Here is a 14,283-nt window from a genome sequence, read left to right on the forward strand (position 1 = left end):
AGAGATGAGTAAAACAGCACATGCAAAGTCACAGGGGCTAATAGGCCAGAAGCTCTCAGCCTTTTTCTTTCTTGGCTGAGTAAAGGACTTTGGCCAAATAGATCATTTTGTTTCTAATACAGCCTATTCAATGCGAAGTTGCTAAGCATCTGGCCAGAGGAGGTCTGGAGCTCTCGGATCTGGCATTTCCTCTGTTATAGTATCACTTTGAGGAGTGTGGCGTAACTAATACCTGCTCTTTGATAAAACGAGTAATGCCTTTGAGGTAACGTGTAATTCTGAATGCCTGCTGGCCATTTATGACCATTGAAATTGCTGTTTAATAAAAAAAAAAAACTGCAGGACAGAATTTCCTAATCACATTCTCACTCTTCTGCTCCTTCTTGAGTGCTTGCTCTTGCTATTTTCATATCTTAAATGTATTTGATTGTGCTAAACTTTATCTAATTGAGTAAAATCCTGCAAGTTCTGCGTGGGCAGAAGCTCTATTGGAAGTAACAGTATTTTTCCACGCCTGAGGCTGGAAGCGGTTTCTGACAAGGACCATTCATTCTGTATGGCCGATACGGCTGTTTATTCCATCTATAGTGCTTTATATATAATAATATGCTTACACAATAGTTTGATTTGATGGTCGTCTTTTCCGATCATCAGTCCTTAGGAAGTACTACTATATAAATTTTCCTTTAGTTTGATCCCAGAAGTTGGTGCTTTCAGTGAAGACATCCACGCGCTCACTCTGCGCTTGACAATTTAATTACCTCATATTTCTAAAAGACAATTTTCGGGTGAAAGTCTGCATTGAAAACCGTGAAGTGCTGTTATTACTTTAGTGCCTTTCACGACAGCAAGTTATTTTTAAAGGGAGGCAATGCCACCTTCACGTTCCAACAGGGAGCTGAGCAGTCATTTAACCTCTTTTTAAAAGTAACTAATAAGGGGTTACGGCACCCAGACTGACTACCTGTTCCAAGCAAGCAATCAAACCTGCCACTAAACATCTTATGAGAGAAAAACCTCCTCAGCAGCAGCGGCAGAGAGGCAAACCCCCACGGCCGCCTTCCCTCCCTCGCTGAGGGGAAGGGACGGGGCTCCACCTACCGTTTACCCGAGAGCTGACACAACCCGAGAGAATTCGCCTGATGGTCGAAGCCGGGACCTCTCCTCCATCTCCGCACAGCACCCTGGAGTTCAGAAGCCACGGGAGAATTATTGGTGAAGCCCCTGTAGTAGCGGGGCAGCCGCCGCCCCTCCGAGACCCTCGGGGGGCCGGGGCCATGGCTGGAGGGGGTCACGGCGGCCTTCGGGGCGCGGGGAGGAGCGGCGGGGAGGCTGGCAGCGGGCAGCTCACCTCCGGGGAAGGGTCGCAGCGGCAGCAGGCGGTGGCCAAGCGGGGCAGGGACCCGCCGCCGTGAGGGGAGGCCGCCCGCCCCTCAGCACACCGCGGGCGGCGGCTCAGCGGGGGGAGCCGGGGGATGCTGGAGCCCGGCGGCAGCTGATCTCGGCTCGTTCCCGGCTGAGGCGGCAGGTAGGATCCGCAGCCGTATGCTACGATGGCGAGTGCTCCCGTGGGGAGGAGGCCAGCCCGCTCTCAGGCAAGCCGGGCTCTGCCCCCACCTTAACGAAGGGGACGGGGCGGGGGGGGCGCGGCGGCCATTTTCCTCAGCGTGCCTGTCAGGCGCAGGGGGCTGGGGAAGGGGTGGCGGGTCGGGGGAAGGCAGCCCGGCTGGCTCTTGCCGGAGTGTGACACTTTCCAGGAGTTTCTCTTTATTCTCTCTCAGCCCCGGGGGCTGGCCGAAGCGGAGAAGGAGCCGGGTGGGAAGGCGGTTCCCGCCCTCCCGGTGCTGACGGGAGCCCGGCGAGGCGGCGGCGCTGAGGCGGTCCTGGCCGCGGCGGTGGGACTCGGGCACCGCGGAGCTTATTAATTTGTTTTTATCTCCCCCCCATGCTCTTTTATTAGAAGGGTGCCAGATGGACGGGTAGGGAAGGTGCCGCTGTTTCTCTTTTTCTCCTCCTTTTGCAGGTGTGAGGAGTGCACCTCGTCAGTGTAGCTGACAACGTTTTGCCAACATGTGTAGGGAATTCAAGTGCAAGATTTGGGGTAAAATCCCGATCATCGGTGTTTGTAAGGATAGGAGATAAAAGCATTACTTCAAACGAGGCTCGGAAAAGGCTGTGAATATCTGTATTATACAGTGCTGCGCGGCACTGATCCTGAGGAAGGGTGGTCTGACCTGAATCAGATCAACAGCATTTTCTCAGGGAAATCAATCTGTTAGAAACACTGCAGCGTGGGTTCTTTTGTTTTGTTTTAAATTTATTTTTCCCCTTAGTAAGCCTGCCCCGTTATTTTAAATCGCTGCCGTTCTGGTAATGCATTTCACCTGCTTTGAGTCTCTCCTTATTCTGGTGAATCGGAATTTACCAGCCTGTTTCTGTGACAAACAGGTGCTTGTAAATCTTTGCATTTCTTGATGATTAATGCTATCGGAACCCTTTCCTTTTATATTTTTTAATTCTTTTAATCTTTCATTGTATACCTATTATTATTTACTGAAATGGACGTTCTAGTTACTTAAGTCAGCTTCAATAAATGTTTTCCTTTTTCTTTGTTTTTAGAATATGTATTGCTGAATTGAAGCTCTGTAATGGTTCGTTACAATCAGAATTTGAACATCTTTAGGGGAAAGAGGTTACCTGCAGAGGAGGAAGGCAGACTACTCTGGAGGTGTGACTGATGCTGATAGCCAGGGATATGGGCTACCCAAAGCTAAAAGGAGCAAAGTCATTGTCTGGCTGTAGTGGCCATGAAACTTGAGGGTTTGGGCAAAACTGATGTTCTGTTTGTAATAAAGCGGTGATGTTTCTCCCTTCTACAAGTGTTGCTTTCATCTCCATCGTTTTTTGCTTGCTGTTGCACGCGGAAGACCTTAACCCCTCTGCCTGCCGCAAGCATTCCATAGCAAGGTAACTTTGATCCGGTTGCTGTCACAGCAGGACATAAACTCTGTAACAGCTCTTTAATGAAAAACATTTAAAATTAAAATTGCTATTAATTTTTAATCTGGCTTTGTGTTTTCAGTTGTATTTATGACCCAAAAAGAATTGTGATGCCAATGCCTCCGTTACAGAACAGCACATACGGTAAACTCTGGTTTGGCATTTGTGTAAATAAAGTGGTAAATAAAATGTTTGGAAGTGGGTAGCATTTATTAATACATAATCCTGAAGTCCCTGCCAGGAGGCCTGGTAAGACGTTAATATTAATGCTTGAACTGAGCTCTTTATCTTTGCTAATATGCTATATTTTATTAACAAGATATTTGGCAGAAACATAAAAATGGTTTACCCCATTGTATTAACAAGAACAGCTGCTATGATATAACAAAGTGAATTAAAAGTGAGCCAGCGGTGTTAAGTTCTTAAAAATAGTCATTTAGGCCAAGGGAGGAACCAAACAATAATAAAGGAGTGCCACTTACCTAAACTTGACTCTTAATATTAACTTCCTACAGGCTGAAGGCTTTGTGCCTTAAATTGTTATAGGCCTGGCAAAAAGTACTGATACAGTAACATCTGAGACACCGGACCTTCAGTTTCTGGGAAGGGTTGCAGTCTTGTCATTGAGGAAAAGGATGGAAAGTTTGAAATAAACGTGTTCATGCTGTCGGCATTGGCTTGCCGTGAGACCTGTGAGCAGAAGCTTTGAGGTCACTTAGGGAGGCCTCTTCACCTTCCAGACTGCGATGACGTCTTTTGAAGTATAATATTGGAGAGCTTTGGGTCCCACGGTCTGTCTAATGCCTTAAACTCGGCTGTAGATTCCCCTTGTCTTTGCCTTTCCTCCCACCCCTGTTCTTCCTGACCCCGCTCTCCTCTCACGGTGCTTCTTGCCTCTCCTTTCCTTCACCATGACTTAAGGATTCTTCTCCATCTCAAACCCAAGTTGCTCCAGCTCCGCCACAAAGTGATAGTAATATATTAATGACTTCTTGAAACACCAAGCAACTAAACCCACAAAACTGACATTTTACATCCATGTCTTGTATAATGGTCACTCCATGTCTCTGTTTTCATTGTACTTTTTGTAACAGACATAATTATCCCAGCTGGAGAGTAAGGCTCCATTGTTTTTAGGGACAAATCAAGGATTTTACAACTGCAGTACCATTCTGTCTCAGATTATATGAATAGCTTCAACACAGGAGAAAATCCAGCCCTGTTAGAGGACCGTGTGCGTGAAGTTTATGTTTAGAATTAATGTAAATGGACATGCGTAGGAGACCTGTATGCTTAAAATATAAGGAAGAAATATACTGCTGTGGTCACCTTGTTCCTTGCCCCAAAAGAAAATTACAGCGTAGCCAGTGTATATAACTATATTGGAAACTTGGAGACAACGGAAAAAATACAGGTTTCAGTTAAAAATGTGATATCTGTGCTTGTTAAATGTTTATCAGAAGTAAATTTTGCTTGTTCCTTTAAGGAACTGTATAATTAGCAAACACGAAGAGCGCATAGGTATAATTCTCAATACTTATTTATTTACATTTTGAAATAAGTGTATATAGCACAGCTATAGCGCTATACTTCATTCTCGCTGTCAGTACAGATGTATTTTTTTTCTTTAGCACAGCACAATTTAAAAACAGAAAAATTCTAAAAATAGAAAAGAAAAATGGTGATGCTGTTTTCTTTTAAGTGGAAAAGAATGAGAAGACAGAAATATTTCAAGGTCATCTTCTAAGTGTGTAAATTTTGCGTGAGTGAATCTTTGAATGCCAGAACACCCTAGAACATTGTGGAAAAGAAACACTGTTTTTTATTCAATTGAAGAATAACCAAACAGAACAAATTAAGAAATAAAGTGCCTTCATTTGAGGTGGATCAGTGACAAAACTGGAAGCACGCTCTAAAAATTTTCTTGTTCTGAATTTTCTTTAGCAGAAAAAAAAAGGGGTGAGTTGGTTGTCTTCTCCATTGCAGACTTTGAGATGGAAAGAAACTATAAATGTAGGGGAGAGTGGGGAAATAATACATTCTGGGGGGAAGGGGCCAGGCTGCTGCTTAGTTTGGGTATTTCTCATCTCTAAAAAGAACTTGGTTATTTTAATTAGAAGTATTCCTTTTTTTCATGGTTTTCTTGAGAAAATGCATAATGAAAAAGTTGAACTGAAGATCCAAAGTTAGTATGAGAATATGCAGTAATACTATATATATCGAAAGTGTATCTGTTCGTGTAAAAAAAACCCCTGTTTTGTAATATAATAATATTTTTAGCTGGGGTGGGTTGGTTGTTTTTGTAAAATTAATATCTTATCTGTGCAAGAAGACAAGTTCCCTGTTTTCAGATGCGCTCGCTAAGCCCCAGACTGTTAGAAACTTTTGTTGGTGTAGCGACAGAAAAGCGTGTTTCATTATTTCTCTGTCAGTTGCAACTCAAACACAGATGAGGAATCTATTTAAGTGCTGGTTATGCTATATTTTTCTTTACTTGAGCAGTAGTATAAACTAGTGATGTGGTGTGTGATTTTTATGTTTGTTAATACTCCCCATCATTTTTTCCTCACAATTCTGTCTTTTTTGGTGTCCCGGTGAAGCACTTCATGCATGAAAGGGAATTGCAAGGATAACCACATTACCTGCACTCCTGTGACCTACAGGTGACTCTCGTTACAGAAGGAGACAGGCTGAGATTAGTAAAACTTCATCTTCCTTTGCTAAGATGTCATGTTTTTAACAGTTAATTTCCAGGGCTTCTGAGGGTCAGGAATTTTTTTTATGCAAATTGAAGGAGGGTCCAGCCTGCTCTAGGGGAACCTGCTTTGGCAGGGGGGTTTGGACTAGATGATCTCTGAAGGTCTCTTCCAACCCCTACCATTCTGTGATTCTGGGAATTGTGCTTAGCAAGAGGCAGAAGGATTATGGAAATGAGAAAAATTTCTGGGATATCATTTGTGAGAGGGGCTGTGAAAATGTTGCTTTTTGGTAATTAAGTCTTTAAAGAGGTTTTTGACTGAGCTGGACCACCAGTTTCTAGAGCTGGTTTGTTGGCTACAAAAGGAGGAGACCCAGCCTCTCCTTGAATGCCCCAAAAGTGTGTCACCTGAAAATCCCTGGGAGATGGAGAGCAGGAGTGGGAGGGAGAGGTGGCCAAGTGAGGGGCAGTGGTGGGAGGAGAGGAGAAGGATGTGTTTGGAAAAGAAGGATGCGTGCGGAAGCTGTGATGAGAGCTACCCCTTGCAGTTGCGCGCACTATCCCTCCTGTAACGTTTGGCAGGGTTGAGCTGTTCTGTCTCCGCAGGTGGATTCTTCATTTTGGTGGTAGTTGACATTTTGTGATGTGGAATCTGAGCCGTATTTTAAGTTATGCCTCCGTTCTTCGTACTTACAAAATCATGCCAAAAATGTGAACAACTATGTGTAATGCTAAGCTTAAAACTATGAACTTCCAGTGCCTAAAGAGATCCTAGAGGAAAGACGGGGAGGGACCCTCTCAGGGAGTGAAGCAATAGGACGAGGGTTTTAACTGAAAAAGAGGGGAGATTTAGATTAGATATTAGGAAGAAATTTTTCACTGTGAGGGTGGTGAGCCCCTGGCCCAGGTTGCCCAGAGAAGCTGTGGCTGCCCCATCCCTGGAGGGGTTCAAGGCCAGGCTGGATGGGGCTTGGAGCAACCTGGTGTGGTGGGAGGTGTCCCTGCCCAGGGCAGGGGGGTGGAACTGGATGATCTTTAAGTTCTGTTCCAACATAAACCATTCTGTAATTCTATGAACTTAATTTATTCTTTAGGTTGTGAATTTAATAACAAATAGTAAAAGTTTAGTTTCACGTATACATTTGTGTACTTTAGAAGGAAGCAATAGCTGTTTTTCTTTTTTTCTTTTTTTTCTCCCTCATCCAGGTGAATTTCACAATAGACCAGATCTGAGCAATCATGGACAAGAAGTCCCATATTAGGAATATGTCTGTGATTGCTCATGGTGATCATGGCAAATCAAACCTTGACAGACTCCCTGGTGTGTAAAACGGGCGTCATTGCTTCAGCCAGAGCCAGAGAAACACGATTCACAGACCCACACGGAAAGCTGAGCAAGAAAGATGTATCACAATCAAGTCTACGTAAGAATTTGTTTGTATCTTTCTTTTTTTCCTCTTAGTCTGAAGAGAGGTTTGCTCAAAGCCTTGCATCTTGTCAGATCTTTTTGAAGTTGACATATGAATCAAACTGTGCATTACAGAAGTTCAGTCTTCAGAGTGCAATCTGGGCAGTATTGGAGTAGAGCTCAGAAGTGATATCTAGCGACCACTCTTACCTGCTTCTCACTATGGAGAAAGATGCTTTCAGAAGGATTCTTAGTAGTAACCTTCATTTTTATTGGATTCCTTGCAGACTAACACACTGGTCCTGCAAGCCAGTGTGGTGGGCTCTGTTTTATTAGTATTACCTCTGTCTATAATGTCTGCAACTGCAAAGTTAAGTTGGAAAGTGATTTGGAGCATGACTCTGCAAGTGTTTGACAGTGGCATTATGCTGTGACTACTAGCTTGAGGTGTTGATTCTGAATAAAAATAAAAATTAATTACACTCAAGCAGAATTTTAGATCCTAAGAAGCTTGTAAATTGAAATACTGAAGTCTCCTTGTGGTTTTTCCTTTAAACACATCGAGAAATATTGGCACTGTAACAGAGGAGGTACAGGTGCCTGACCAATGCAAGTTTTAAAATCAGTAAATTACGAGACATTATTAAAATGCCTTATCTTCTCTTACAGGGCAATTTCTATGTATTATGAACTCTCAGACAACAACTTGGCCCTCATCAAAGGGATGGTTCAGGTTTTCTTATTAACTTAATTGACTCCCCTGGACATGTTGATTTCTCCTCTGAAGTTACAGCAGCTCCGTGTGTCACTGATGCTGCCCTTGTTGTGGTTGACTGTGTTTCAGGTAAGAATGCTCTTCTAATTAGAAAGACCTCAGTGTATTTTATTTCCTTCCTCTTAAGGAAAAAAAAATCACATGTAATGGAAAAAATTTCTTTCTCTGGAAGTTTAACTTCTAATGGTATGAATTCCGATTTGCAGCCTTAGCCCATGGCTTCTCCTGTATCTTAGAGGATTATAGCCACTTTGTATGCAGCTTGTGGGTTGAACGTAGAGGAGCTGAGGAAATAAAATCAATCCTTCAGCAAAATCCTAGGGAGTGGAGCTGCCCATCATTCTCCTCCTCCTTCAGTTAGAAGACAGAGCGATACATGTAACTGAGTAACGACAGTTTTGGAGAGCACCAAGACCACCACCAAATTCCCAGCTTGAATATCCCAGTCGCTGCTGTACAAAGTAGATTAGAGGTTTTGCTTATATATATAACGCATGTTTTAATTGCGCTTATATTTTTTAAGGGGTTTGTGTACAGACAGAGACTGTTCTGTGGCAGGCTACTGCAGAACATGTCAAACCAGAATTGCAGCTGGAGCCTGAGGAACTCTACCAGACATTTCAGCGTATTGTGCAAACTGTCAGTGTCAACATTTCCACCAATGGTGAGGGTGAAACTGGACCAATGGGTAATATTATGGTAAAGAAAACTTTAAAACCTTTCCGTGATTGAAATCCTATTTTAGAGAATACCAGCCTTGATATGAAACAGTTGCCTGTAGGCAGTTCAGATCTCTGGCCAACCTGAAGGAGCGTTCTTCAGTCCCCTTCCACCCCCACTGTTTCATATGTTTTCTTTTGGGGATATTATTTCACACCAACCAACTGGGGAGCGAAAGCAACTAGGAGAGAGGAGAGAATTCGCAAAGCAGATGATCCTCTAGTGATGCTTTCTCACTAACGAAATGTGTAGCCTCAAGCCAGTTGCTCGATGTCATTCAAACATCAAATGTCAGACATTTGCCTGGGGGAAACTGCTGAAGGGAAACTTTGGCTTGAAATTTAAGGCAACAGACCAGAAACCAGGAGATTAGCTTTCTGTGCCTGACTTTGCTGCTTATGTCTCTTACGCGACAAGAAACATGGCCTTTCTGCTATTCCTGACTGATAAGACATTTAATTTGCTCTTTTCTGATCCGAAGATGTAGGTCCGTGTTATCCTACCAGGAATTATATCATAATATGCTAGATATCTCTGAAACTAGAAAGCAAAATAGTATTTCCTATGTTGCAGCTGAGAATTGTAAAATAAAAACACAAAGTCAACCGAGAGTCTTCTCTGCTGGTCCAGCTTTTAGAATAAGGAATTGTCAGAATCAGGCTGCTTCAGATATTATTTTTTCCACCAAATATCTGCGGGATGGACCTTCTCACCAGAACCTGGTTCCCTTTGTTTAAATGTGATCATAATGAACTAGCTAGTTGGGTGGCTAAAATTGATTGCAGCATAATCTAGTTACTGAAACAAAGGACTCTCAGCTAGGATTGTATTCTGAGTGTTATATTCCATGAATCTCAGCCATTCCTAAGTCAGACCATGTTTATCGGTGTGGCAGGAATGACATGGCCAATATTTTCATTTCCAGAGAAAGTTCACTAACAATTAATTTCTTTACAAAGTCGTAATCCTCCAAATCCTACTTAGCACTTTACAAGTATGTTTCTGAAGTTTTTATTTTTGCCTTTGTTACAAATGAGTTCACTGCATGGGACAAAGTAAGGCTCTTGCTTTAAAGTAGTATTCAACAGACCCATCTTAGGGGAAATATTTCCTTGGTTTATGTTTCAGAAAATATTTGACATAATTACTGATCCTGCCTGTCACCGAAAGCAATTCATACATTTCAAATCAGTGTTTAGTGAAATGTGTTTGCTTTTTTTCCCCTTTTAAAGATCAATCCAGCTATCAGTACTGTCAGGTTTAGGACCGGTCTGCACGGCTGGGCATTCACTGTGAAGCAGTTTGCTGAGACGCGTGTAACCAAATTTGCTGCCAAAGGTGAAAAAGCACAACTCCCTCCAGCTGAGCATTCAAAGAAAGTGGAAGATAGGGTGAAAAAACTCTGGGGTGATAAGTAAGTAACACAGTACGTGTGGAAGGAATGTAGGTATGTGCTTAGATACCTCGCTCTAAGGACACTCTAAGGATGTCAGTGAGGCATACCAGAGCACGTTGAGTTTGTGCTTCTGTAAAACTAAGCTTTCACAGGCAGCTTAGAAAGCTAATTAGAGACACGAGTTTTTAACTCTTACAAACAAAAAATAGGTATGTATCTAAGCAAGGCAATTGCTTGTAGTGCAGATATGCCGTACGTGCCTTCTGTGGTGAGTTCCGATAACCTGCTCTGTGAGAGCAGAGAGAGAAGATGCACTCTCAGAACTTCGAACGTAAATGCTTTTCTTGAACTGCCTAGGTAAAATTAATACACAACAGGTTCTGGAGCAAATCCAGTCATTTGATACCAATGAGTATTTTTGTAAATTTAATGAACCTTAAATCGTATCTCATAAACGACGGAGTTAATTTCATATTAGACATGTACACATCTTGCTGTTAACTGAATGCTTTACACGCGTGTGAAAGCTTAATCTATTTGCCTGTCTTCTGATGCCTTATAATAAATTAACCTACCTTGACTCATTTAGCTCACAGCGTACTCCAAGATTTATCTTGTGTGGTATTTAAATGATTTTAGCAAGGCTTCAAAAGACAGTTACAGGTAACAGGGTGGAGTAAGAGAATTCTTGGCAACAGGTTTGCTTACAGTGCCTCGTTCCTTCTAAAAAGCCTGAAAATGCATGCTGATGTCAGTGTTTCTAAGTGTAGTAAGAAACCTCAAAAACCTAAACCAACAAAAAGCCATTCTTTGCCTCCCCAAAAATCTAACAGTTATTGCTACATTCAAATAAGCATTAGCTGTTCTTCTGCTATTTTAATCTCTGCTTAAATGTGAGACTTTACAAAATGACTTAAGTGGAAATTTGCAGGAAAAGTGGATACTCCTCAAGTTCAAACTGGATGAGTAAAAATAAACTTCTTTAGGTATTTTGATCCAGCAACTGGAAAATTCAGCAAATCAACCACTAGCCCAGATGGAAAGAAGTTGCCAAGGACATTTTGCCAGCTAGTTCAGGATCCTGTCGTTAAGGTAAAGCAATATTTTGTCTTGATTTGATTGCAGGGGCATAAGGGGAGACGTTTTTTAGTTTAGCAGGTTATCCCTTAGGAAAGCCATCCCTCTTCTAAAGTCGGCCCATACTTTCTGTAGAGACTAGAAAAATTTGGCAGTGTAAGAACAATGTGCAAAAGGTGGGACAGAAGGAGAAGGCAGAAAATCGGAATGGTACTGAAAGAACATATTCTGCGTATCGTTAAAGATTTGTGTGCCTCGTGTGTGAACCTCTTCTGACAGGAATTTGGAATTTCCTTTGGAATAAGAAACATTTGATATAATTTGTGAATCTTGAGCTGTGTGATCCTTGCAAAGAGTTTTTCAAACAAAAGCCCAGAACAGAGAAACTGGAGGGTTTTCAGATGCGCAACATGTTTAAGATAAACGGTAAGCAAAACCTTTCTCTGTTATATTATTTACTCCGGTCGCTTGCTTCATATCTTTGATGCCATTATGAATTTTAAGCAGGAAGAGGCAGCCAAACTGATAGAGAACTTGATATCAAGCTAGACATTGAAGATCGAGATAAAGAGGGAAAACCCCTTCTTAAGGTAACTCGGCCTTTCTACTTCGTGAGAATTGCCAGCGTGGTAGCTATTATTACCCTTGAGCTATGTAACGAGAACAGTCTTTTAGGTCTGTCTAAAATTTGCAGAAACTTATCTTACTTGTCTTTCTATGATTTGTATATATATAAAAAAAACATTTCACAGAATCATAGAATCATTTGCTGGAGAGATAAAAAAAAAAAATAATAAAGAAAACAGCTGAATTCCAGACAACCTTTTGAAGAGTAATGTCTGAGAGCACACGGTCACTTTCTATGCAGGACTGAATGTTAAAAGCAAAGGCTTTAAGAAACTGCCCAGTTCCTGTGCTAACTCGTGTTCTCCTCAGGTGTATTAAAACCCACATGAAAAGGGGGCCCAGGGGATACATGTGGAAACTTCTTGAAATAATCACTGGCGAAGGGAAATCCAGCCGCACCACTGTGGCAAATGGCCAGAGATTTAATAAAACATTTGGTTTTATTTTTATCTTCCGTATATGGAAGATACAGCCATAAAATATGACTATCCATGGACCTTTTTCCTTCTGCTGTTGTAAACTGTTGTCAGTAGGGACAAAGGACATTCATGTTTTATTTTAGGAGTTTAACATAATCCATGAGTCCTAACATTTCTGTTGAAGTGTAAGTCACTAGCCCAAGGAAAAAAGGGAGTGCTGGTTTTCACTAATTCAAACATACAGTGATGGTCAAATTGCTTGTTCTGGATAAGTATTTTACTCATAGCTTTTAACAAGATTTAAGTAGTCATACGGAAATTTTAAGTGGTTGTTGTGACTTTTTACATTGCATCCCTGAGTGTAGCCTTCTACATGCTATCCAGAAGGTTTATTTGGGGGTCAGTTGTTAATCATAGAATCATAGAATGATTGGAAGGGACCTTAAAGACCACCCAGTGCCACCCCCTGCCCTGGGCAGGGACACCTCCCACCAGCCCAGGTTGCTCCAGGCCCCGGCCAACCTGGCCTTGAACCCCTCCAGGGATGGGGCAGCCACAGCTTCTCTGGGCAACCCGGGCCAGGGGCTCACCACCCTCACAGCAAACAATTTCTTCCTCAGATCTCATCTAAATCTCCTCTCTCCGTGTTTCCACATTCTTTTCCAAGAAACCGTGACAGCTCCGTTCTACGTCCTTTAGATCAGTGATGCAAATAATTTGTTTGAGAAGAGGTTTTTCATTCCGAAGTTAGGGAAAGGTTTAATGGAAACAGCAAAACATAGGTGGGGAGGTGAATTACGCTGTTCTTTATGAATTGTCAGTACTTTTGGGAAAGTTATAATTTGGGGTTTGGTTTGGGTTTTTTTTTTGTCCCCTCCCTTCTTTCTGTCCCTGTTCAGGTGAACAAACAACGGGTATCCTAAACTACCAGAAAGAGCAGCATGGATTTTATTTTTTTTTAATAAGCTCTTTTTGAGCTGTGTAAACATTAACTTCTGCCCTTTGAATAACTGGATTTTCTTGGTAAATGAAATTCTTCCATGAAGGAGCCTGGAAAATGTATTCCGTGCTAGAAGTATTTGTTTATCCCCAAGTACAGCTATTCACATAAGAGTTTGTCTTAACTGTCTTAAAAGCAATTGGAAGATTTAAAACCTTCTTTAAAACTTAATTCCTGACTACGGTGCTGGGTGGTGGGCAGGAAATCTACCAGCTTAAAAAATGTCTTAAGCCATGAGTGCAAGTAAGGACAAAGCAGCAAAAATGGAGAATTTTTTCTCCTCGATGACTTGTGAGGCCTATCATGACAACACAGGGGAGTTTTGCAGCTTTAGTGTGTGTTTCTAAGCAAAAGTGGGGTTTTTTTAGTACAGTTTTTTATCAGAGTGCTTGTCAGCCATGTTGTAAGTTCTAAGGTAAGGTACGACACGATTCTGTTTGTATAAAACTTGTATCCTGTAGTAAATGCATTGATTGCAAAGCACTAGAGGGCTCTGCTTTCTTGTGCCCAAAGATTGCTGAAGGTAACTCACCCAGCATATGCCCTTTTGCCTCACTTTGCGTACGTAAACTACAACCCAGTCGCCTGTATAGACAGTAATTGGAGACTTCACAGCCCGGTGAGGCGGAGAAGGCAGGCAGAGCTTCTGAAAGGTGCCTTGGGAGAAATTCCTCTGTGTGAGGAGCCATCGTGGGGGAAAACATCAAGAGAGCGGTCTAGAGGGATTGCCTAATGCTGCCCGGCTGTGTTTTAAGAACTGGTGATCTCCTCCTTTTATCTAACAACGGAATTTTTCTTTATAGTGCCCCGAACAAGTGGTTGGTGGGACCTACGGTGTGCTGAACCGGAAAAGGGGACGCGTTTTTGAAGAATCGCAAGTGGCGGGAACTCCAATGTTTGTGGTCAAGGTGTAGCTACCTGTAAATGAGTCATTTGGTAAGATGATGCTTTTCTTGTTACCCACATGCAATTAAAGGCAGGCATCTGCAGGATGAAAGGGACTTAAGAATTCCCATTTTATTTAGCTCCAAGCTTCTTCCTGTTGTCCCTCTGCATCTTCAGTTCAGAATAGTTTACCCCTTTTTTCCTGGGCTTTCGTGACAGCAGAGGGTACCAAAAAGATGCGGCATCTTCTGCACATTAAGGCTTTTCAGCGTACACCA

At 42.3% G+C, this 14,283-nt stretch overlaps 1 pseudogene; it reads left to right on the plus strand.

Annotated features, from left to right (window-relative positions):
* The first annotated feature begins 254 nt into the window (after positions 1–254).
* LOC128903092 (elongation factor 2-like) lies at positions 255–14,034 on the plus strand (annotated as a pseudogene).
* Positions 14,035–14,283: the final 249 nt, after the last annotated feature.

Source organism: Rissa tridactyla, chromosome Z, assembly GCF_028500815.1.
Source record: "Rissa tridactyla isolate bRisTri1 chromosome Z, bRisTri1.patW.cur.20221130, whole genome shotgun sequence".
Lineage (NCBI taxonomy): Eukaryota > Metazoa > Chordata > Aves > Charadriiformes > Laridae > Rissa > Rissa tridactyla.